We start from the raw sequence: 27,838 nt of genomic DNA on the forward strand, positions 1-27,838 counted from the left end.
TGCGTCTTAATTATTTTCTTTTCGTCGTAACTTTTCTTCATAATGTAACTTTTATTTAATTGTAATTTCGGCGACTCTCGGAATTAACTTAACTTTGAAACCGTATCGTTGGGATGCGATAGTGTGAAACTCCATACGGAAATACCACATGTCAGTGTTTGCGTACACTTGTTGCCATAAATTATAAACATTTTACTATTAGAAGAAGCTCAGTCTTGATGTATATAGTGTTCTTTGTTGAACTTGATTTTGATGTCAAATTTGGTATTATCATTCAAGTAACGTTCTAATTTCGACTTATTTCTAATATTTTGAGTTCATTTTTTACAAATTATTTTTTTTATTTACTTGTTTTCTCGTGATATGATCGGGGATATTTATCAATAAATCCATCTTACCCCCTATGATTGTTTCTCATTCGCGTTATACCTCCATTTCCTGTCATTGATTGATATTTAGAGTAGAACTTCGACATTTTATCCTGACCCAACCGTCAACCAACCCACACTCTGCCCAACCCTGAGTTAGTCGGATGTTCACACAGGAATGGAGGCATCGTCCTAGAGGGTATTTACCCCTGGATACGGTACACCGTAGCGAAGCACGGGTACATTTGCTAGTTAAATATATATATACTTAGCTATTACTGGCCATGATTAGCATAGCTCAAATAGCTTTCTAATCGGACGACCAAGGTTCGAGTCCCAGTGGATCATGAGGTGTGTTTTCCACACGAAAAATTATGCACTTCAAACCTGGCTTTAAAACCCTCGGTCACTCCCGAAATGAGTCTGGATGACTCCAGCAAGTGAGGAAATCATTATATTTACAATAAATGACGGCTTCTCAGCCAAGGCAGTAAAATCACGTTCGGTTCTCACGGTAGAACGTTGGTTCGATACTCTGTCAAGAAGTCGAAATATTTTATGAATTAATGGAGGCAAAGGAGGCCAGGCATAGAGTTAACCACTCGAGGTTACGAATGCAAGGAAGCCTTTACCTTTCACACCGTCAGGGACCTTCGTGGCTAGAACAGAGAAGAGGAGACGGGTCTGAGTGGTTGAGGCGCTGGCCTTCTGACCCGAACTTGGCAGGCTCGATCCTGGCTCAGTCCGATGGTACTTGAAGGTGCTGCGGGACTAAATTCCTACACCTCGGCGTCTCCGCAAACTGTAAAAGTAGTTAGTCGGACGTAAAGCCAATGACATTATTATTCATTATTACGTTTTATTGTCTAAGTGTGCCATCGGTTATTTGATTTTAAATCACCATGAAATCCCTCATTTTACTTCATTTCCTTATTAGACTGCCTTACATATAAATCCAGTCGACTGAACATTTCCTGATTTTATTTTGCAAATATCACTGAAATTTAGATTTCAAAAAAGAGGTAAAATTTAAGAATAAAGTACATTTTTGTTTTAACCTAATAAGATTTCTAAAAAATATCACCATAGAATGAATTAAGTCATATTTCCTTACTAAAGGGTTATGTTGAAATATGCTATGCTGCTTGATTTTCAACCTATTTCTTCATTTCGAATCACCAATCTCTGGGGTACGTGAGATCAATCACTTCTTAGATGCTTGTGCTCTTTTCTTCTCCCAATAGTTCTTCATTCTAACTGATCTCCTCCTCCTTTCCTCCTCTGATATCTGAATCGGTTTTCTGGTGTTGTTCTTAACTTGGAACCTCTTAGCTGTGTCTTTGGTCACGGTTTTGGCTGTAACATTCTTTAACATGAGTTCGGTAATTTTAAGATCTCTCAGATCCTTTTCAACTTCCTTAAACCAATTGGGTTTAGCCACTTTTTGTAAAAGAAGACAAAGATCTGTTTAGTTAATCTGTCAGGATTCATTCGGAATATGTGTCCAAAGAAATCAATCCTCGTTTTCCTCATGATATCTGAGAGTCTCTCCGACTTTACGTAGAGGGATTCGTTTCTATTAAAAAAACTCGTTTGTTATTTTGGAATTTGGGACCCATGATCTTCCTCAATATTTTTCTCTCCTTGATTTCCAATTTCTCCACATGCACTTTCCTCCCCATGACTAGTGTCCCTGCTTAGAGTCCTTCCAGCTTAATTACCGTGTTATGATGCCTTATTTCGGTGTTCCAAGAGAGAGCTTTCTTATTGTGTTTCTTTTGGTTTCCGGGAAAGCTAGTTTCCTTTTGTTCCTTCTCGCTTCCATTGCTTTCCCTTCAAGGTTGTTCCATTCAATCCATTCCCCTCGGGACTTGAAACTCTTCACCACCTCTATTTTTTGAGCTCCTACTTTAATTCTCTTAGGTTTGTCAAGTATATTCGTCATGATCTTCGTCCTTTCGAAATAAATCTTAAGTCCTATCCTCCCCGACTGCTCTTGTAATTCGTAATTTGTTCTTTTGCTTCCTCCCACTTTTCTGCGAGCAGCGCCAAGTCATCAGCAAATGCCAAACACTTAATCGTGATTCCTTTGTTTTTTGTTCCAAGTTTATTCCCCCTCTGTTTATTACATGTTTAAAACATTAAAATATGTTAGTAACGCTTGTGAGTGGGGGACGCGGACGAAGAATACACCCACGGTATCCCTTGCCTGTCGTAAGAGATGAAGAACAGGGGTGACCAATGTGAGGAACAACGTGGGTCTGTGTTGCTTGTGAGTAGTACCCTTATGTGAGGAACCTCATGTGTCTGTGTTGGTTGTGACTAGTACCCTAATATGAGGAACCTCAGCGGTCGGTGTTGGTTGTGAGTAGTATCCTTATGTGAGGAACCTCATGTGTCTGTGTTGGTTGTGACTAATACCCTAATGTGAGGAACCTCAGCGGTCGGTGTTGGTTGTGAGTAGTATCCTTATGTGAGGAACGTCATGTGTCTGTGTTGGTTGTGACTAGTGCCCTAATGTGAGGAACCTCAGCGGTCGGTGTTGGTTGTGAGTAGTACCCTAACATGAGGAACCTCATGGGTCTGCGTTGCTTGTGAGTAGTATCCATATGTGAGAACCTCATGGGACTGCGTTGCTTGTGAGTAGTACCATAATGTGAGGAACCTCGTGGGCCTGCGTTGCTTTTGAGTAGTACCCTAATGTGAGGAACCTCATGGGTCTGCGTTGGTTGTGAGTAGTACCCTAATGTGAAGAACCTCATGGGTCTGCGTTGCTTGTGAGTAGTACCCTAATGTGAGGAACCTCAGCGGTCGGTGTTGGTTGTGAGTAGTACCCTAACATGAGGAACCTCATGGGTCTGCGTTGCTTGTGAGTAGTATCCATATGTGAGAACCTCATGGGACTGCGTTGCTTGTGAGTAGTACCCTAACGTGACGAACCTCATGGGCCTGCATTGCTTTTGAGTAGTACCCTTATGTGAGGAACGGCATGGGCCTGCGTTGTTTGTGAGTAATACCCTTACGTGAGGAACCTCATCGGACTGCGTTGCTTGTGAGTAGTACCCTTATGTGAGGAACCTCATGGGCCTGCGTTGTTTGTGAGTAGTACCTTCATTTTTTTTGCTATTGGCTTTACGTCGCACCGACACAGATAGGTCTTATGGCGACGATGGGATAGGAAAGGGCTAGGAGAGGGAAGGAAGCGGACGTGGCCTCAATTAAGGTACAGCCCCAGCATTTGTCTGGTGTGAAAATGGGAAACAACGGAAAACCATTTCCAGGGCTGCCGACAGTGGGGTTCGAACCCACTATCTCCCGAATACTGGATACTGGTCGCAGCTATCGAGCTCGGTGTACCTTCATTTGAGGAACCTCATGGGTTTGTGTTGGTTGTGAGTAGTGTCGTTATGTGTGACATACCATGGGTCTACATTACCTGTGATTAGTACCACTATAGGAGAAACACCATTGTCTGATTTAGCAGTGATGAGTACTATTAAGAGGGGCCGGTGACCTAGATTTTGAACCCTTTGGACAGCAAGCATCATCCCTGAAAATAAGGCATTATGAACTGAATCCGCTAATTGTTTTGGATTCATGGTCATATTTTTTTCAGTATTATTCGTTTTATTTTCTAGTCAGTGGATAGATTTTGAAGATTTAATTACCGTTTCATTTCGTTGCACCTCGTTTCATTAGGGGCAGATTACCTAGCTGATGGGCACCTTTAAACAATAAATGTCATCCTCGTCAAAATAGAATAGGATTTAAGAAAATAGGTGAACTGGTCCTCTCAAAATACCTCATTGAAGCCAGAAGATTCGTAGATGCCGTACTGTGAGTCAACGGCAAAGAAGAGATTAAATACAGCTGCTTAAAGTAATAAAGAGTCTCTAAAGTAGGAAGAAATACATAAAAATTTGCATTCATTACCCTGACTATAACCTAAGTACCTTTCAGTATTCAGAAGATAACCGACTTTGTGCCCCAGCCTTCACTGTAGACGTTGTAATAAGCTGCTCGCTGCACTACCCACGGCTTTTCATTTTATAGGTTTCTGCGTCTTCTTATCAGAGAAGTCTGTATGAAACCATGAAGTAGACTTCATAAACAGTGGCTATTAACGAGACCACGAAAGGTCGCAGACGGCATAATGTACTTGCTACTCGCCGCACGAGGCAGAGAGCTAACTAAAACGATGATCGCTCCCATCGTAAACATCACACTGATTTATTTTATACCTCTATTTAAGCGGATCGCAGTTATTAAAGTAAGAAGAGCGGAGAAGGAAGTCAGGCTGGGGAAAGGAGTAAAAGAAAAAAATAGAATTGAATCTTTAAATAGTCCCGTAAAACTTGTGATTTGGAGGGAAGTGGAAGGGAGGGCGGGAGGGTGAGGGTCGCAAATAAAGGGCAGGGAGGGGAGAATGGCAGTAGAAGAGCGAGTGGAAAGTGCGTCATCAAAACAGAATGACACTGGGGCCGACGGACGGATATACGACGTTTGGAAATGAAACACAGGTTGCATACAATAAAATGTAACCCAGTACCCATGAGGACACTGCAAGAGTGGGTGATTAAAGAAAAGCTTCCCTCAACATACATCACACAAGAAATTCGCGATGTATTTATTTATTCATTTACTAGCTGCAGTTGACGGTGCAAACACATAGAAAATAGATCTCAGAGAATTAGACTAGGCGAAGCTTTATATGACCCTGTAATAATTAAGAGGGGAATTCCTCAAGGCAGTATTATTGGACCTTTATATTTTCTTATATATATATCAGTGATATGAGTAAAGAAGTGGAAACAGGGATAAGGCTTTCTGCGGATGATGTTATTCTGTACAGAGTAATAAATAAGTTACAAGATTGTGAGCAACTGCAAAATGACCTCGATAATGTTGTGAGATGGACAGTAGGCAATGGTATGATGACAAAAGGGGTTAAAAGTCAGGTTGCGAGATTCGCAAATAGAAGAAGTTCTCTCACTTTTTATTACTGCGTTGATGGGGTGAAAGTCCCTTTTGGGGATCATTGTAAGTATCTAGGTGTTAATGAAAGATCTTCATTAGGGTAATGACATAAATGGTATTGTAAATAAAGAGTACAGACCTCTGCACATAGTTAGGAGTGTTTTAGGGGTTATAATAAGGATGTAAAGGAGAGAACATATAAGTCTCTGGTAAGACCCAAACTTTTTTTTTGCTAGGGGCTTTAAGTCGGCGACGATGGGATAGGAATGGCCTAGGAGTTGAAAGGAAGCGGCCGTGGCCTCAATTAAGGTACAGCCCCAGCATTCTATTGTTGTTTATTTTAATATCTTTGTAGTATTGGATATAGATTCGATTTTTCAAATGTGATCACATTATTTTTTCGAAAATGCATAATACAGTTGTGTTCAGAAAATTAAGATTTGCACAAAGGTGATATGTAAGATAAATTAAAATGTATTTTTGAGCGAGAATTGCTGGTGAAATGAAATCCAAGTCACATCGCATTGTAAGGAATGCGTATGAGAATTAAATAAAGTTGGTTTCTTTTTTTGTTTGAAACGTTAAAATAGATATTTAGTCTCTTGTGTTTCCTGTAAAATTTTCCATTGGTCACGTGTTACCTTTTTTGCATATATCGATTCAAATACACATCTCTTTAAAATTTTAAAAGGTCTTATCGGATAACACAAAATATGTACAGCTACAACCGTGAAAAAGGTACCATTCAACAGCGAACAGCCTGTACATAACTTGTGACTCAGAAGTCAGAAATGAGCGATTTGTGTGCGGGGGGGGGGAGGGGGGGGCACGACTACTAAACTCCACTAGTAAACCATCCCCTGATCTCACTCCACTAGGGATGGGGAGCAGGGCACTGTGAGCATTGGCAAATGAGCCGTAGCAAAACTCATCTGTACACTGGTGTCTTATCACACTGTACAGTCACGGCAGGTTACAATAGGGAACTGCTTGCGTATGACCAGACTAACTTCAGTGAACCTCGGGTGAATGATCAACTAACATATCCTAAATGTAACGGTAATAATCAATTTGCCGTTAAATGAGCGGCAACGTTATCATAAATTGCTTAAAAACAGCTGGATGACTTGCAACAGTTGTGCACTGTAGAAATATAACGATCCTTTAAAGTTACGCGAGACATTTTGTTTCAAGGAACATCTTTCCTAAATGAAAAGGTTGAAGAAAACACAATAGAGAAAGAATGGACACTCGTGAAAAATGAGAACAGTAAGATTTCTGAAGAAAGGATGAGAAGAAAGGGGAAAAAAAACTAACAATCAATGGACAACTCAGGAAATGTCAGACCTGATTGACGGACAACGAAAGTATAAGAATACAAAAAAAAATGAGGAGGACAGAAAAATTACAGGCAATTAAAGAATGTAGATAGAAAGTGCAGCACAGCTAAGAAAGAATGGCTTAAGATAATTGCAAGGAGGACGAAGTTTGCTTGGTCCTATAAAAATTAGATGCTGCAGGAATATCAAGGAAACCTTTGGAGAAGATTATGTGTATGAATGTTAAGAGATCAGATTAAGAATCACTTCCAGAGAAAGAATGATGACATGAACATATCCAACAATATTGTATCAAGGTAAAGAAGTAGATCACAGGATTCTGGAACAAGAAGAGGCTGTTGAAGCTGATGAAATGCGGAGATCCAGATTTCAGGTCGAATTACACAGAATTTCGAGAGTCCTAAATAGGAACAAGGCACCGGGAAATTGATGACATATCCTGCCTTAGAAGAAACCAGTATGGCAAGCTTAGTCCATTTAGTGCGTAAGATGTATGTTACAGGTGAAGTACCATGCGATATTCGGCAGAATATTCCCAAGAAAGCCGGTGTTGACAAGTATGAAAACTAGCGCACTATTAGTTTAGTATCACATACCTGCAAAGAATGGAACGACGAGTTGAAACTGAGTTGGGAGAAGATCAATTTGGCTTCAGAAGAAATATAGGAACACCTAAAGTATTCCTGACTTTACGTCTGATCTTCAGTTCCTAGATTTTCCGTGTATTGATTCTGTTCCTTCTCATAGTCTCAGTAATCTTTCCATCTCTGAGTCAGAAGTCTATTCTTTACCTTCCTCCCTGCCAGAAAATAAACCTACTGGTCCGGATGGTCTCAGTCCTATCTTCCTTAAGAATACCGCTACGACTCTTGCACATCCCATTGCTGTTGAAACTCTCCTTAATGTCTGACTAATTTTACAAATAGTTTATAAAACTGCATTTAACTTTAAAAATCTGAATATCTGCATTTCAAATGCAAATTATGAAAATTAACATTCATTAAATAAAATACACACTCGTCGAACCTTGTACTCACACTTACTTGTTACCTGCTTACTTACACATACGTTATTTGAAGGGCGCCAGCTGCCACTCAGTGCAGCAATAATAGAATGAGACTCTTGACTATCTCTAGGGTGTGGGGTAATAAGCTTACTTTTGACAACATACCATATAAGTTCTGGGAAAAGGAGATTGGCGTTCGGTTTCCCCATTAATTCTGAGGTTAAGATATTTTACTGTCAATAAAATAAAACTATGAATTCGTTTAATAGAACAATATATATTCTTTAAATAATATATCAATAATAGTGAGTCTTGTTGCGATAGAACAGATGAGAATATGAAATTATGACATTACAACTGAAAGAAACTAGGCATGAATTTGAATTCTTCTTGACCGGACATTTAACAATTTATACGAAATATTTCCCTCACTGATTCACTTGACTGTACCTTCAACACTTTTAGTGTAATTACGACGTATTCCTTTGATCTGGTGTTTACTGTAGATGTGTCACGCCTAACTTGGTGATACATCCTTGTGACTGCTTCTTCTCCATATCATCTGACTTCTTTGTAAGTCAATATGGTATTACCTCTTGGCAGGTCCAGGGTTGCCCTCTCTGACTCCATAGTAAGCCCTTGCGTCCGTGTCTTCCACTAAGTGACGTACCAACCTTTGGCCTCACTCTCTCAATGACCAATAATTAATGGCTCACTGAGTCTTCTCCATCTCTCGTTCACACTCGTTGACTGACCGACTGAGGCCTCTTCTTCTAGTAGACTACTTCACTGTTCAGCTTCCGTTTAACTAATGACTGATGCTACAATATGCACCCACCTTTTATAGACGTTGGTTGACACAGCTACGTAATCTCCAGAAATAAAAATGACATACTCCCACAACGCGGCAAATATTACATATAGTTGTGAAACCGCCGCCGGCTCGCTGGGTTTCTCAAAGAAAGTGAGCTCAGTGCTAACTAAATACGATGACGTGGCGATGACTTGGCAGAATCGCCAGCATTATTGCGCAATGTAACGATGCCATATCCAACATCTGACATATAACAATTATCACTGTACATGTATTTAATGTTAATCTACATATACGTATACATGCATACACTCAATTACAAATACGCAAGCGATAAGCATTGCATAATGGAATTGGATAATAATTATAGCAAAATAATAGTAATCTCACAGATAAAATAATAATACGGGCATAATAATAATAATAATAATAATAATAATAATAATAATAATAATAATAATAATAATAATAATAATAATACAGATAAAATAATAAAATAATAAAAATACAGATATCATCTTGTAACGGGATTTGAACCGTTACAATTCGCCTCCCTCATAAATAAATCGAAGAACAAAGAATCGATTGATTTATGAACAAAATTATGTATATAACACTGACACAGATAAACACTTTAAATGAGTATACGACAATAATTTTCTTTTTCACCATCCATACATTTTATAAAATATCACAAATATGAGAATTTTTCTCGCACATTGCCATCGTAGATAACTGTTCAGTGTCCCATTCTCTGTCTCTCTCATACAAATCACAAGAGTATAGCACTTAATTTAACACATACAAATTATTTTAAATGGTTACACTACATTCTTCTTTTTTTCAAAACATTTTGTGAAAATTCACTTATATGAGAATTTTTCTCGCATATTGTTATCGGAGATAACTGTCCAATATCCTGTTCTCCGTTTTGTCACACAGAACATGACAATGTAGCACTTATTCTTCCAATACACCAATACGACACTTGGTTCACACTCAAATTCATATATGTTAATTTTATTTTGCTAGTTTCTCACAAAAATTAATCATATTATTCTTATCTCAACAAATCTCATGTGAAGCACTTTTTTAAATTCTTAATGTTGTAAGTACCGACAATCTTCCCTTTCTGATCTTTTAAGGAATATGCACACTTCCCGATACGGTTCACAATAGTGAAATTCCCCTGATACAAAAGAATAACTTCAACATATTTCCCGCCTCTGCAGATGATGAAATGGAACTCTGAGTAGCACTCTGTCACCCAAACTGAATCAAGTTTGCCCTTGTAAACTTCCATATCTCAATAGATCACATCCTACTTGGCAACAATAATTAAAGGCTCAACACCATGGCTACAAGATGGTTCAATTATTCCGTAATCCAGCATAATGTTTATTTGTTCTTAAACTTCACTAGCATTTTTAAGTTGAATGGGGTACTTACCTCCCACAAATGATGAATGGTCATGTACTACAAATTTATGTTCATATACGTGTTCTTCCTCACTCACCACTAAATACATCTCGATGCTTACCTAAGATCGAACACACTTACTCCTCCTGTAATTCACTCAAATTACCTCACGTCACTGCCTCATTCCGATGATCCCTCAGATCCTGGTCGTTATAGACACCCGACACACTTCCAACACATTTCCTCTCACTAGGAACAACTTCACTTACCTGTCATATCTTTCAAAGAACACACGTTACCATACACTTACCTCAGACCATCATAATTAACACGTACTTCTTTGCTAGTTTCCTCATAGAACAAACACACACTACCTAAATCACAGTCTATTTTACTTCCAATATTTGCAACCAAGTCAGCCCCTAAAACAACTGAATACACAAGTTTCGGTACAACGCATAGATGAAACTTACAATCATCTTCTATCGCGATTACTACCGCTATCATCTTATTTACTCACTGTGACTTACCCAACGGCTGTTATAAAATAGTACCTTCACTTACCAGAACACTTCTTACGTCTAACTTACTGCTACCATTAATTACTTCATTATCTACGACTACGTCATTACTTAAATATCTCACTTAACACTACTTAGGTCACAATCACACTACTCTTAAATCTACTTTCACTATATAACTACTTATACTAAATACCTGTTCATCTACTACCTTCAGCGTGTCTACTTAACTTACCCGATTCCCTGTGAATCTGAGATACTCTGGCTCGATAAAGACACCTGGATACCATTCATATTAAGACTATCATAGTCTCTCTGATAACTCAAACCCGTACGCCTCCCATCTTCCGATTCTCTCTGATTACTCTTCTGACCTTCTCTTTCATAACTCAAAACCATACGCCTCCCATCTTCCGATTCTCTCTGATTACTCTTCTGACCACTATCACCATCAACACAACTATTAATCCTCTGCGGATCATGATCATCCCCTCTCCTCTGATACACGGCTAACATTTTTCCCCCTCTCTCTACTATACTACTTTCCCCAGACATCATGCGCTCTCTCTCGCTCGCGCGCGCGCGCCCTTCCACACATTCCTTCCAAATCCTGTCAATGAACTTGCCTTTAATCTCTCCTAAATTAGACATATTATCCCAGTACACTCGAAACCATATTTTACTTTCACCGATAAAAACATTAGACAAAATTTCCAGCACGTATTCCCATTCAGTAACATTATTCCTCAACTTACTTGCAAATCTTTTCTCAACTACTTTTACCAATTCTACAGTATTACACTGATTTCCAGAAAACTTGGTTAAATCACGATCCCTACTGAACAAACCAATCGCTACTATCACCTCGAAAGCTTTCTTACCTCTACCTTTCTGCCGTATCACTCCCTGGCAGTTCACAACTTCTTCTTCTTCTTCCGCTGCTCTTTCAGCATTCTCTTCCACTATTCTCACGTCTTCCTGCAATTCTTCCTCTCTCTCTCTCTCACCTGCTGTCATAGCGTTTCCTGTTCGTTCCGTAGTTCACTGACTTCCACAAGTTTGCTTTCAATTTGTTCAATTCTACTAATCTGTTCCCTCGTATCTTCCCTAACTGCATTGTAAATTTTGTCCAATCTTTTCTCGACTACCTCATGAATTTCTTCCCGATTACTCGAAATCTTATTACTTAAATCGAAGATATTCTCTGTACAAGTTCCTTTGACATGCTCAATTTGAGTATGAAGCTCGCTCCGACTCGACTCCATTTCTTCCCTAAGGTCAACACACTCTTTATTTAACTTATTTCCTAACGTAGATATTTGATTAGTTACCTCTACTATCTTAGTATCTATTTTATAATTTAGTGATTCATTTAACCCATCTATTTTATCATTAATCCCATTAAAATTCTCTTTATTACTACCAATTAATTCTTCCATTTTACTACTTAGAGAGTTAATTTGTTTTTTACAATTTTCATTACTAGTTTCAATCAGTTTTTTACAGTTTTCATTATTATTACTAATTAAATCTTTTATCTCTTTATTATTTTCACTACTACTACTACTAAAAAATTCTTTCATCTCTTTCTTATTATTTTCACTACTAGTATCAATCTTTTCTTCCATCACTGTAAATCTGGCCAGCAGCAAACTTAGAATTACTTGGTTCATTCCCCCCGCGATTTCCTTTTGAGTTTCAGTGTGCTTCTCAATTTCTGCACTTTCCTGAATTAACTCAGAAGCTTCCATCGTATTCACCTGTTCCCTACTCTGTATTTCACCTTGGATGTCCGCAGAAGCAATGACCCCGTCGTCACATGACTTGCTATTGTCTTCCTTGTCCATCTTTGGTTCACTAGTAATAGTACGCGATCTCAAATTAATTTCCCTCTTCAAATCCCTTGACATATCCCCAAAATACAAATATATATCACAAAGTTACACTCCTGACATTTACCGGTAATAATTCCGTTGGCTTAAATGTGCATACTTTTCCCAAAATGGACCTATGATATGTTGTCATTCAGAACAAATTCTGAATTTATTCGAGCCCCACGTTGGGCGCCATAATGAAACTCTCCTTAATGTCTGACTAATTTTACAAATATTTTATAAAACTGCATTTAACTTTTAAAATCTGAATATCTGCATTTAAAATGGAAATTATGAAAATTAACATTCATTAAATAAAATACACACTCGTCGAACCTTGTACTCACACTTACTTGTTACCTGCTTACTTACACATATGTTATTTGAAGGGCGCCAGCTGCCACTCAGTGCAGCAATAATAGAATGAGACTCTTGACTATCTCTAGGGTGTGGGGTAATAAGCTTACTTTTGACAACATACCATATAAGTTCTGGGAAAAGGAGATTGGCGTTCGGTTTCCCCATTAATTCTGAGGTTAAGATATTTTACTGTCAATAAAATAAAACTATGAATTCGTTTAATAGAACAATATATATTCTTTAAATAATATATCAAAAATAGTGAGTCTTGTTGCGATAAAACAGATGAGAAAATGAAATTATGACATTACAACTGAAAGAAACTAGGCATGAATTTGAATTCTTCTTGACCGGACATTTAACAATTTATACGAAATATTTCCCTCACTGATTCACTTGACTGTACCTTCAACACTTTTAGTGTAATTACGACGTATTCCTTTGATCTGGTGTTTACTGTAGATGTGTCACGCCTAACTTGGTGATACATCCTTGTGACTGCTTCTTCTCCATATCATCTGACTTCTTTGTAAGTCAATATGGTATTACCTCTTGGCAGGTCCAGGGTTGCCCTCTCTGACTCCATAGTAAGCCCTTGCGTCCGTGTCTTCCACTAAGTGACGGACCAACCTTTGGCCTCACTCTCTCAATGACCAATAATTAATGGCTCACTGAGTCTTCTCCATCTCTCGTTCACACTCGTTGACTGACCGACTGAGGCCTCTTCATCTAGTAGACTACTTCACTTTTCAGCTTCCGTTTAACTAATGACTGACGCTACAATATGCACCCACCTTTTATAGACGTTGGTTGACACAGCTACGTAATCTCCAGAAATAACAATGACATACTCCCACAACGCGGCAAATATTACATATGGTTGTGAAACCGCCGCCGGCTCGCTGGGTTTCTCAAAGAAAGTGAGCTCAGTGCTAACTAAATACGATGACGTGGCGATGACTTGGCAGAATCGCCAGCATTATTGCGCAATGTAACGATGCCATATCCAACATCTGACATATAACAATTATCACTGTACATGTATTTAATGTTAATCTACATATACGTATACATGCATACACTCAATTACAAATACGCAAGCGATAAGCATTGCATAATGGAATTGGATAATAATTATAGCAAAATAATAGTAATCTCACAGATAAAATAATAATACTGGCATAATAATAATAATAATAATAATAATAATAATAATAATAATAATAATAATAATAATAATACAGATAAAATAATAAAATAATAAAAATACAGATATCATCTTGTAACGGGATTTGAACCGTTACACTGTTATATTTAACCGTTGCTTCTTATCCGGCTACTTTCCTGACAACTGGAAAATCGCTAACATCACTCCGGTTTTTAAAAGTGGAAAGAGGTCTGATGTCAGAAACTATCGTCCGATTTCTACATTACCCACCCTGTCACTCATCTGTGAAAAGATTATCCACCAGCGCCTTCTTTCTTTCACACTTCCTTATATATCGTCCCAGCAGCATGGGTAGCTCCTGCCTAACTAATCTAGCTGTTCTTCTCCATCGTGCAACATCTGCTCTTAACGCCAGTTCTCAGCTGGACGTGTGCTACATTGATATTGCAAAGGCTTTTGATACCGTAGACCACGCACTTCTTTCCTATAAGCTCTCAGAACGCTTTAATATCCATGGTCGCTTCCTAACTCTCCTGCAGGGCTTCCTTAATACCAGAACTCAGCGTGTGGTTCTTGATGGGTTCAGTTCGACTCTTGTTATGGTACATTCTGGCGTCCCACAGGGCAGTGTCCTAGGTCCGCTTCTTTTTGTCCTATTATTGACGATCTCATTAATACTGTGTCCTCCGTTTCTTGTGAAATTCTACTATTTGCAGATTACTGTAAAATATTCAAACAAATAGACTCCTTATCAGACGTAAACTCCTTACAGAGTGGGCTTAACTCACTCTCTGAATGGTGCTCCATACGGCGTCTTAAGCCTAATCCTGCCAAGTGTTCCTCTATTTCGATCACGCTTCGTAAATCCCCGATTCTCGTACTCCCTCCTCGGTAACCTGTTCCCATCTCTAACAGAAAAAAACGACTTAGGAGTGTTGTTTGACAGCAAATTGTTATTTGTCCCCCATATACAAAAGATAAACTCACGAGCAATGTCACTTCGCGGTATGTTGTATAGATTTTCTGACATCACCGATATCCACACCCTCCAAGCCTACTATGTATCTTGCATCCTACCGATTATTGAATTCGTGTCTCCTATTTGGTCTACCTCTTCACCCACTAATCTGAATTACATAGACCGTGTGCAGTCATTCTTCTGTGCCATTGTTAGAACCAGAGTATCTGATTGTCGAAACTTGAGCAGTAATTAGATACTAGATAAGTTAAACCTTCGCCCGTTATCTAGTCGCAGGAAAGTAGCCGACCTTAGATTCCTATATAACGCTGGTAACGGTTTATTTCGTTCTCCCGAACCTGCATCCTTCTTTTCCTTACATGTCCCAACTCGCAAAACCAGGATAAATCCACCCATTCATATGCCATATTCCCGCCTCTCTCTCGTTCAAAGAAGTTTATTTATCCGCATACCAACCCTCCTTAACTCTTTATCGTCTGACAGGAACTTGCACGTTTTCTCTTCGTATGCATCCTTTAATCTATTCTTCCTTGACTTAACCTAGTTCATTTTCTTCACATTCATTTTCTTTCTTCTCATTGCTGTCTTCTCTTTTGTGCATAACGTAATATTCATTTATTTATTTTTTACTGTACTATACCATTACTTATGTGGTATATCTGTATTTATCTTAGTGTGCCTAGCTATAAGTTCTTCGTTTTACGTTCAATCTTCAATTTTCCTCGTTGTTTCTTTTCCCTTTATATTTTGTTCTTAATTGTTGTGTCTCTATTGTTATTTTGTTAGTTTTTATTTTTTCCTCTATTTTTATCATTAGATGTTTTTCCTCATTGTTCTTCCACTTATTTTTTTATGTTTGCCTCGCGCTACTCCACTGTAAATATATTTTTCCTTTGCGGAACTCTGTAATTCGGCTTCTCGCTGTTTTGGTTTCCCAAATAAATAAGTAAATAAATAAATAAATAAATAAATAAATAAATAAATAAATAAATAAATAAATAAATAAATAAATAATCGAATTAAGAAGGACAAGCCCACGTACTTGGCGTTCGTAGATCTACAAGTCGATAATGCTGATTGGACGAAGCTACAGTATATGTGATTCTGAAGGTGATCGGGATCAGATACCGAGAAAGAAGAATTATCTACAATCTGTATAAACATCAGTCGGCAGTGATATGAATCGAGGACTTTGAACAATAAGCAGCAATCGAGAAAGGAATGGGGCAAGGCTGCAGTTTCCTCGCCTTTTCAATGTTTATATAGAACAGACGATAAAGGAAATCTAAGAATTTGGGAAAGGAATCACAATCCAAGGAGAGGAAATCAAACCATTGAGATTTCCGATGATATTGTTATTTTATCTGAGTCTAAAAAAGATCTGTAGAAAGTGCTGAATGGTCTTGGATAAGAAGTAAAAGATTGAATGATAGGACACATTTTTAGACACCCAGGATTTGTTCAGTTGGATTTTGAGGGAAGTGTAGGCGGTGAGTGTGTGTGTGTGCGCGCGCGCGCGCGCTAGTTGCTGTAGTTTCCCGTTGCTTTCAGCCGTGTAGCAGTATCAACACAGCTAAGCCCTGTTGAGTAGTATTACAAGGCCAAGTCAGTCAATCATCTAGACTGCCGCCCTTGCATATTCCGAAAGGCTGCTACCCCCATTTCGATGAACCATTTGTTAGTCTGGTCTCTCAACAGATACCCATCCGATATGGTTGCACCTGCGGCTCGACTATCTGCTTCATTGGGACACGCAAGCCTCCCCACCGCGGCAAGGTCACATGGTTTGCAGGGGAGGCAGATTATATACTTCTTATATATGTCTTATATACTTCAACGTTCACTTCATGCGTGGGCTTGAACAAGTTCTTGAATTAATGGTCGAAGCATTCCTTCAAAACATAGGAAGCAAAAATAATTCCCATTGCAGTGAATGGGTTAAAATGTTTCATCAGAAATTTCAAACGTCGAACAACACAAGGTGCAAAACCGATGCGCTTTTCACCTTCTTCTTCTACCGTTTTACGCACGCCTATGAGATCGCGAGTGTTAACTGCATAGGAATGTGAATTTGGTCCTATTTTACGGCCGGATGCCCTTACTGACGCCAACCCTATATGGAGTGATGTAATCACTGTTACGTGTTTCTCCGTTAGTTGGGGGGGGGGGAGGTGTTTTGCTGTCTGAATATGAAGAGGAAAGTGTCGGGACAGACAAACACTCAGTCCCCACGAGCCAGAAGAACTAATCAGAAGTGATTAAAATCTCCGACCCAGTCGGGAATCGAACCCGGAACCTTCTGAATCGAAGGACACTACGCTGATCATTTAGCTAAGGATTCGGACACAGAACGGATGTGTTCGTTTACGTAACAAATGCCAGACGTGATTATTATTATTAGTAGTAGCAGTAACAAATACATCACAATTGGGAAATATCCTGGTGGCAATGGTCACTTAGAGTAGTGTGACGATAATAATGGCGTATGGCCTCGGGAGAGGCCTGGTGAGGGTCTTTTACTCGTAGACGGCCTATTAGGCGACCTGCACGTCTGTGAAGATGAGGGCTCTACCTAGTAGCCATTGTAATTAACAATTAACGTTAAAATCACCGACCCGGCCGGGAATCGAACCCGAGATCCCCTGGACCAAAGGCAAGCACACTAACCATTTATCCATGGAGCTGGACAGTAATGTAATAATAAAGTAAAGTTAAAACATAATTACCCAACAACACGAAGAAATATTGCTGCAGTAGTTTAACTTTCTAAATCCAGAATCATAATTTCAATATTCGCACACAATTTAAGTATTTCCAGTGCTTAACACTACGGCTTACAGCACTAAAGGTAGAGCTTACTACTAGCCAACAGCGTCACATACAAATTCACACGTGCCTTAAGTATTTCAAAATTTTAAACTATGACTTACAACGACAATAACAACAACAACTACAACAACAAGAGTACAACAAGCAATTCCGTGAAAAGAAAATATTACAAGACAAACTACTAGCTTAACATTATAAATCCAGCATCATCATATGAATATTATAGCCCCGTTAGACACAGATGTAATGAACGAGACTTTGACGTCTGGAGATCTCAAAAGCTTTGCTACACACAATATTGTTCTGAAAACGAAGACACCATTTTACATTTATAAAATGTATTTAAACCTATCAAGTCAGTTGATAACAGAAACAATAGGTTTATTAATAATATTTTTGGCTTCACGTCCCACTAACTACTCTTACTGTTTTCGGATATGCCGAGGTGCCGGAATTTAGTCCAACAGGTATTCTTTTACGTGCCAGTAAATCTACCAACACGAGGCTGACGTATTTGAGAACCTCCAAATACCACCGGACTGAACCAGGATCGAACCTGCCAAGTTGCGGTCAGAAGGCCAGCGCCTCAACCGCCTGAGCCACTCAGGCCGTCAATGATAGGTTTACAAAGAATATTCTTATAATTCCGCTCCATCGTACCACGTTTATTGTTCAACAAATACCGCTAACTGTACTCAACTAAAGCAGTCGTGGAAGAGTACCCAGGGGACTGAGACCATGCAAACCGGGCGAGTAAGGGGCGCTCAGCTGTAAGCTCGCATCCGGGAGATAGTGGGTTCGAACCCCACTGTCGGCAGCCCTGAAGATGGTTTTCCGTGGTCTCCCATTTTCACACCAGGAAAATGCTGGGGCTGTACCTTAATTAAGGCCACGGCCAATTCCTTCCCATTCCTAGGCCTTTCCTGTCCCATCGCCGCCATAAGACCTATCTGTGTCGGTGCGACGTAAAGCAAAATAGGAAAAAAACTAGAGAGCATGCAAGCATGTGTTTCCCAATCAGAGAACCGTATTTCTCGTAAACACACACACGGTATCCCGTGCTTGTCATAAGAGGCAACTAAAAGGTGCCCCGGGAGCTCTCAACTTGGGAGCGTGGGTTGGCGACTGCGTTGGCACTGAGTTGAGTCCTAGCATTGCTTTCACTTACTTGTGCACGGCTCCAAACTTCCACGTACCCTATTCGACCTCCCTTGGTCAACGCTTGTTCTTTTCCGACCCCGACGATATTAGGTTTGCGAATCCTAGCGAGCCTTTCATTTTCACGCCGTTCGTGCCCCTTGTATTTCTTTGGCCTATGCCGCCATTATTCCCCTCCACTTTTTCTCTGTGATTAGTGTTATAAAGAGGATGGTTGTCTAGTTGTACTTCCTCTTAAAACAATAATCACCGCTACCACATCTCGTAAACAATTGGTTTAATTACTACTATTTTTCAATTCCCGTAACCTCAAAAATATTTTAATAATGCTCTAATTTCTAACTTAGTGTATAAAATATGTGTTGTATTTAACTCGAGTTAGTATCTGCACAAGCACAATCCTATTTAAAACCCAACCTTAAATATATATTTATGTCTTAATTCGTTTACCCTCCAGGGTTGGTTTTCTCTCCGGCTCAGCGAGGGATCCTACCTGTTCCGCCTCAAGGGAAGTGTCCCGCGGGGTGTGACTTCGGGTCGGGGGATACAACTGGGAAGGAGAACCAGTACCTCCCCCAGGCGGCCTCACCTGTTGTGCAGAACAAGGGCCATATGGCAGATAAGAAGACTAGAAGGGGTAGACGACGAAGAAGGAATGAAGTGGTCGCGACATCCCAGCATTTGCCTGGAGGAGAAGTGGAAAATCACGGAAAACCACTTCAAGAATGGCTGAGGTGGGAACCGAAACCTCCTCTACTCTGTTGACCTCCTGACGCCGAGTAGACCCCGTTCCAGCCGTCGTACCACTTTCCAAATTTCGTGGCAGAGCCGGGAATCGAACCAGGACCTCCGGACGTGGCAGCTAATCACACTAACCACTACACCACGGAGGCGGACTGAAAGTTAGTGTATAATGTAATTTTTATTTAAGTCGAGTTGGTATCTGTACAAGCACAATCCTAATAGAAAACTATTCTTAATGTTTAGCTAATGACTTAGTGCTGGGCTGAGCGGCTCAGACGGTTAAGACGCTGGCCTTCTGACCGCAACTTGTCAGGTTAATCCTGGCTCAGTCCAGTGGTATTTGAAGGTGGTCAAATACGTCAGCCTCGTGTCGGTAGAACATAAAAGAACTCCGGTGGGACTAAATTCTGGCACCTGGGCGACTCCGAAAACCGTAAATGTAGTTAGTTGGGAAATATTATTATTATTATTATTATTATTATTATTATTATTATTATTATTATTATTATTATTATTATTTCTTCGTATGTACATTCAAAGAATGCGTTTGAACTTGTTCCTTGTCTTGATGGTTTTCGCCTTCTTGTCCTCCCAAAATCTCTTCATGGATGCACTGTGTTGCAACTTGCGTTCTGTGGACCACTTCCTACCAGTTTTCTTTTTAGATTTCTCCACGAATTTGTGCTTGGCTACTATTGTACCAAAAGCCCCACGATATTCTATGATGTCGCCCGTGAAGTTCATATCTTGAGTAAAGGTCCGCTGTTCTCCTCTAAATCCACATTCCATTTTCTCTCCTAGGACCATAAATTTTCCGGGGAATTTTCTTTTCTTGTTTTTGAATTTCTTCAATTTAGAGTGACCTCCATGGGATACGGTTTTTGAGGCGTACAAAGCTTCCGGAAAAACAACTGTCTTGTAATGTCGTAAGTTTGTATTACGCGATATGACGCTCTTGTTGTAGTAATTCCACGTTAGTCTGTACGCTTCATGGAGTTGAGTGGCTCTTTCTATGTTGGCCCTACTGTCCAGTCCCAATGTCAGTATGATTTTTTCTAGGTATATGAAGGACACCTGTGAAATTGTGCCGTTTTCCATCTCTAGCCCTTTTTCAATTATTTTTTTTGCAAAGTTGATGATGATTTTCCTTGAACTGGGTTTTCTCGTACGATATCTGGAGGTCTGCCTTTGATGCTATATTGTGTGATCTCTGTACGGCGTATCTGCTTTCATCTCTGGTCTTAGTAATCATTGCTTGATCATCAGCAAAGTCTAAACATTTCACCTTGACTTTGCTTCCCAAGTTTCCGATGCTCACACCTCTGACGTTCCTTTCCCATTCTCTAATAAATTTGTCTAGAACTAAGTTAAACAGAATAGGGGAGATGCAGTCGCCTTAACGAATACCCGTACATATTTCAAAAAGGCTCAGAAATCTCCCCAAGGAATTTCACTCTTGAAGTCTTATTCCTGAGAGTTTGCCCGATTAGTTCTCTGTTCTTCCTGTCCACTCTGAGTTCTTCTAGAGCAGGGATGGCGAACCTTTACCAACTAGTGTGCCGTTTTAAGTCTGGTTTATTATTCTCAACTGTCTACTGTGCCACTTATTCTTTTCGTATGTGTTGACTACAATCCTCCCCCCCACCCCTCATCCTTATCGCCGACTTCCATCCCTAATTCCAAATTATGTTTCTTAATATGTTATTTGGCCTTTGCTGGCGGGACCTAGTATTTTGAGTGCACTAAGTCTTTTGGTATAGGCTAGGGCAATGTTGTTACTTTCATTGATCTGTCTCTGTCTTATGCTTGGCTTTGAAAATAAAGTGACTGAGGTATGAGCAATGCTAGTAATGCTATTCCTTATGCAGCCAGTCTCTGCTATGAATAGTGTGAAAATGTTGCTCATAGGGTCAGTTGGTACATGCATTTCAGTGAACTTGGCAGACTGATATGTAATAGCAACTTCTGGCTCGGTGAGGAAAGCAACGGGAAACTACCTCACTCCTCAATTCCCTAGTACGCCTCTTCAGTGATGCCTAGGCCATCCATGACAGCTGATAGCGGAGCTGTCGAGGATCCAACCAGCCTTGGGGTGAGGACTGAACATACACATTACGTTATTACATATATACATCGTGAAATAATACATTTGATTGCAGGTTTCGTGGTCGTATTTTGCCAATATCGCAAAAATACTTAGTAATAATGCAATTTTTGTTAGGTTCTTAACTTGTCTTCAGTAACACATGAGAAGCACTTCGATGTGAACCAATACGGTTTCTAACTGTTAATTTCACAACGTTTATTGTAGAAAATAGCTCCTCACAGGTGTATGGTTGACCCAAACAAAGTAACTAGCGCTACAGCAAGTTTCTTCATGACCGAAAACATTTGTAATAATAATAATGCTACTTGCTTTACGTCCCACTAACTACTTTTTTTACGGTTTTCGGAGACGCCGAGGTGCCGGAATTTTGTCCCGCAGGAGTTCTTTTACGTGCCAGTAAATCTACCGACACGAGGCTGACATATTTGAGCACCTTCAAATATCACCGGACTGAGGGAGGATCGAACCTGCCAAGTTGGGGTCAGAAGGCCAGCGCCTCAACCGTCTGAGCCACTCAGCCCGGCACGAAAACATTTGTGGCAGGCTGTTCCACTGTTCAAGTATTAGGTTCTCCGGCTTCTGGAGAGAGTATTAAACATCAACAGCCCACTCGATTTTTACCAAGTTTTACGAATTAGTTCACCAATGTACTGCTTTCTTGAAATTCAGTCAACCCCATATCTAAACTCAAAAAAATTACTTAATATGAGGTTTTGAAATAAAGTCCGTTAGTTTCTCCATTTTGGGATAATTTATTGGCAACTATTTGTCTTACAAAATTTGAAACAATAAACAGGTACTCCCTAAGAATAATTACGCGTTCCTGGCAACCATAAGCCAAACTTCACTAATTGACTGATGTGGATGAGTGAATTGGCTCGTCGGCCGCATCTGACATTTATATCACTTGACTTCCAGACGTATCAGTGCTGCAGTGTTGCCATAATGCACGTCCGAATGAAACTAGAATTTAGATTTTCGGTATTTCTTAAACCTGAAACACTATGACTATACGATGCGCGAGATATGTATAGTATTTAGTGGAAGACATAAGAACGTTAATATGCATGTGGTGTGTCACCGATATCGCGTTGTGGTATAGGTTCGCCATCCCTGTTCTAGAGTATCAAAAACAGCCTGTCTGTCTACATAATCATACGCCTTCTTAAAGTCCACAAAAGTGATGAACGTGCTATTAGTCTGACGGATCCTTAATATAGTCTTCAAATTCTATATTTGTTCAGCACATGAGCGACCTTTCCTGAGACCCACCACTTGGTACTCTCCGATCAGGTGATCTGTCTGTTTTTCTAAACGGCTTAAGAGAGTTTTACAAAGAATTTCGTATGTAATCGGTAGTAAGGATATGCCTCTGTAGTTGTTTGGATCCGCCTTGTCGCCCTTTTTTTTTTTTTTTTGGGTGTATTAATGCGCACTTCCAATCCTGCGGTATCGTTCCCAGATTTCTACTAGGATTGCAGGAATTCCACTTATGAGGTAACCAATTAGCTTCCACATCTCCGCTGTGATGCCATCCTCCCCAGGGGCTTTATTATGTTTAAGCGATCGGATGATATCTGCTGTTTCCTGTATTGTCGGGGGTTATGAATCAGGGTTCGGCATGGGCTTTTCCAAGTTCAGTCTTTCTTTTGGACGATCTCAGTTGGGGAGGTCTCGGAAGAAGTCAGCTAGAATGGTGCAGTTCTCTTTGGCGTTCGTTTCTAATATTCCATTTGCTCGATGGAAACATAAAGATGGTGGTTCATAACTGGATAAATTCTCACGGAAGGTTTTGTAGAGATTCCTAGTGTTGTATTTGAGGATTTTTTTTTTTTTTTTTTGCTTTACGTCGCACCGACACAGATAAGTCTTTTGGCGCCGATGGGACAGGAAAGGCCTAGGAATGGGAAGGAAGCGGCCTTGGCCTTAATTAAGGTTCAGCCCCAGCATTTGTCTGGTGTGAAAATGGGAAACCACGGAAAACCATCTTCAGTTGAGGAATTTTTGCTTGATGTCTACAAGTCTGTTTTTGTCATACTCTCGTTTCCCCCAGCGGATTATTTTTGAGGTAATTGTCTGCTCCTTTAAGAAGTCCTCCCATTTTTCAGTTGTTTGATCACTGATTCCACGTTTTCATAGATCATCAATGGCTTAATCACAGGTTGTGTTCCACTATCTATGTTTTCGTTTCCTCGGAGAATGTCATAAATTCAGGGCTGATGTTTGAAGTGTTTTACATAGGACTGGCCAGCCCTTGTGATCCTGCTCTCGAACGTCTTGTATGAAGGTGCTGATATTATTATTATTATTATTATTATTATTATTATTATTATTATTATTATTATTATTATTATTATTAATCCGCGATAAGGAACAGTAAGTGTAGGGTTAGATCAGGCGAAGAAGATCACTGGCCTACATCTTCGGATCATGTTAATAAAAGCAGAAAACTTCTTTGGATGGAAGCATCTCATCAAGGTTGCAACACAGAAATGATAGAGTTATGAGGTCTCGACGCTCAGCAATGAGCAAGACGACTAATGATGATGATGATGATGATGATGATTACCGTATTTTTATGGATCACAGGGGTGAATGAAGGTGCGGGCATGAATGGTTCTGTCTACTACAATCAAAAGATTAATTAAAAGCTTTAAAAATCAAAGTTATATTTCTTTTGGAATGTTGCTTAAAATGCAAAATATTAACAAAACCAGTCGCTCAGCGATAGTAGAAGATTTCAGATACAGAATTAGCTTGTTAGTTTAGTTACAGGTTTGCTGAAATCAGAAGTCAACAATCTGAGCTTAAAGCTCCCAAGTTTTACAAATGTTACTTGAGTATTATTGCTCCGTCCGCTCAATAGTCCAGGAGACGGATCTCCCAATTTCTTTTAGAAGGTACCATTCTTCAAGAGCACTTTTGCTCCACCAAAACGTTACCGCCTTCCAAGAAACATAATTTAACCATCAAAAGGCAAAGAACGTCCTTGCTCCATTACAACTTTACAATAGGACACCTAGCTTTAGAAAGGCCCAGGCCTATAAAAGACACCACCTACATATTACAATTCAAACAGTATTTACTGTCTTAGACACACAACAATCTGACTACTTAACCTAAAAGAAAGAAATTGAATGGTACAGAGGTATCGAATACCCATTCTACCGGGCCTTTGAGGAAAACAAAACACAGGTGGACACTTGCACTCATTGAAATTAGAAGCTAAAACCTTAATTGGCTTATGGCCCGACGTTACAGAGGCTAGTCCTATGCTACAGAGGTGACTAGGTGGAGAAAAATTAAGTTACAAAAGCTACATACAGAAAATGGTTATAAAATCATAGTCGACCTCGAAATCAAGTTGATAGTGTGTCACGCTCTCGATTCCCGAATTTAAGCTAAATGCTTTTAGGCTTGTTTGAAATTTACAGTAGGAATTTACATTTTAGAATATTGGATATTTAAAGTTACATTATAAAGATGGGAAACCTTCCTCTCGAGCTAGCTTTCAGAGGCTATCACCAAGTTATTAAATGGCTGCCATTACCTTACTGCGCTGGACTGCTCGATGAAGGGTAAGACGCCCCCACCTCCACTATTAGCACACACTCAGAAACAGGATGATCAAGAAGACAAGGAGGCTCGAAAAGGTACCAGTTTTTATACCCGAGAGGAAGGTTCTAGAGAGATCTGGGCTAAGGCCCGACACACCCCTAATTTTTATTGGATAATTAAATACGTAAAAGAAACCCATGATTGGTGGAGAAATATACCTGCAAAACTTCTTAATGGTTAATTTTGAAGTTGGCGGAAAGAGATCGAAGTGTTGACAACTGTGATACACAAAAAAAAGAAAAATAACAACAAATTAACTCAGTTTAGGAAACCTTAAAATAACGAATTACTTCGGAATTTTAATATTTCCTCCTCACACTAGAGAGCATAACATACGTTCTTTCGGTAGAGACATCACCGAGCTCGATAGCTGCAGTCGCTTAAGTGTGGCCAGTATCCAGTAATCGGGAGATAGCGGGTTCGAGTCCCACTTTCGGCAGCCCTGAAGATGGTTTTTCACACCAGGCAAATGCCGGTTCTGTACCTTAATTAGGTCACGGCCGCTTCCTTCCAATTCCTAGGCCTTTCCTATCCCGTCGTCGCCGTGAGACCTATCTGTGTCGGTGCGACGTAAAACAAATAGTAAAATAAAAAGGTAGAGACATCTGTGAAGAAAAGTCCAAACTTCTTGCACCAGTTGTTGCAAGTTTATACTGAAGATGGCATTCTTTCAAGGCGCTTCATTTAAATGAACGGAGCGGGTGTACCCTCGCGGTATGTAGACGCTACGTAAAGGGGATTTTTCAGCCTTAGTGGCGTGTGAACTAAGTCATCAATAAATTCATCAAGATCATCTCTGTATGTAAAGGTTCATCTTGTTCTCTTGTCAACTGTTAACTTTCCCCTCTACCAATCCTAGCATAAGAGGATTTCACCGAGCACATGACCATTTCATTATTCCTATCACCATCTAACTGGCTTGCAGATATGTACAAATACCAGGCTCTACATGTAATTATCCGTGAGCTTTACACAGCGAACACCGTCCCTCCCCCAACTGCCCACAGCACATTGGTGTACACTACTATCTAATGACAGCTGGCGCGGAGGTCGGAGATCAGATCCTGTCACTGATAGCTCTGCTCAAAGAGCCCTATGAGGAGTCCCCTGATATCAGCTCTCCACAAACACACATTATTTGACGTTGTCAAACGCAATTTGCCACCTCCACAGTAGGACTAGTGTAAACAGTTTCTCACAAAGGATATGGCATTGCCTTCCAGCCCACCCACATAATAAAGCTACTACAATCCCTCCCCACAATTCTACTCATCCCGCGGTTCAACTTTTTTGTGATATTCAAGAGGCAGTGAGCTCCAAGGACTTACATATACCCGCATCTGCTTAGTATTCTAACACTGCATATTATAACTGCAATTGCCTGCACTTCCGTAACGGTGCCTGCATCAGTAGAACTTAACAACAGTGATTCATCTCTGTGAACATGGTACGTGAGTAACTCCCTCGCTAGCGTCTCACAAAGCCATCGCGGCGTAGTCGACTGGCGTTTGGGAAGGCTCCATTACCAGTGGATTTACTCAAGACAATCCCTTCTGAAAACAAAATTTCGGCCTTTCAACAATTTTTGAAATATATATAAATTTAAGGGACATTAAACTTTATTATTTGCGGTTTGAGTAGCTCAGACGGTTGTGGCGCTGGCCTTCTGATCCCCACGTGGCAGGTTCGATCCTGGCTCAGTCCGGTGGTATTTGAAGGTGCTCAAATACGTCGGCCTCGTGTAGGTAGATTTACTTGCAAGTTAAATAACTCCTGCGGGATTAAATTCCGGCACCTCAGCGCCTCCGAAAGCTGCAAAAGTAGTTCGTGGAACGTAAATCAAATATTATTATTATCTTTTTTTACAAGCATCCTCGCCATTCCAAGGCCTTTCTTATCTCATTATCGCCATGAGACCTATCTATGTCGATGCGACGTAAAGCAAATTGTAAAAAACGGGGAACCACGGAAAACCATCTTCAGGGCTGCCGACAATGAGGTTCGAACCCACTATCTCCCGGATACTGGATACTGGGCGCACTTAAAAGACTGCAGCTTTCGAGCACGGTACAATTATTATTATTATTATTATTATTATTATTATTATTATTATTATTATTATTATTATTATTATTATTATTGTTGTTGTTGTTGTTGTTGTTTTTGTTGTTGTTGTTGTTGTTGTTGTTGTTACGGGGTTACCCGTGGACCAGCAGAGGTGAAAGAAGGTGAGGCCTGGAATGGGTCTAACTACAAGTCCGAAAAATGAATTAAAATTTCAATAAAGGTTATATTTTCGAACATAGCAAGATTTAACAATTAACAATACCAAAACATTAACAATCTTTCACTAGGTACGATTGCAATAACATACCAGGTACCATGACAAAGTTTTTACAAGGTCAGTACATCCAAAATTTAGTAATCCGGGCTTCCAGCCCCTCGCTTAGCAATTCTTGAGCTCACGGCTCCCAGTTACAAGAAGGTACAAAGGTTCAGGGGCAGAAAACCCCACGGAGCACTCGCTCCCACCAACAACATACCTAGCCTCCAAGA

Source organism: Anabrus simplex, chromosome 1, assembly GCF_040414725.1.
Source record: "Anabrus simplex isolate iqAnaSimp1 chromosome 1, ASM4041472v1, whole genome shotgun sequence".
NCBI classification, from domain to species: domain Eukaryota; kingdom Metazoa; phylum Arthropoda; class Insecta; order Orthoptera; family Tettigoniidae; genus Anabrus; species Anabrus simplex.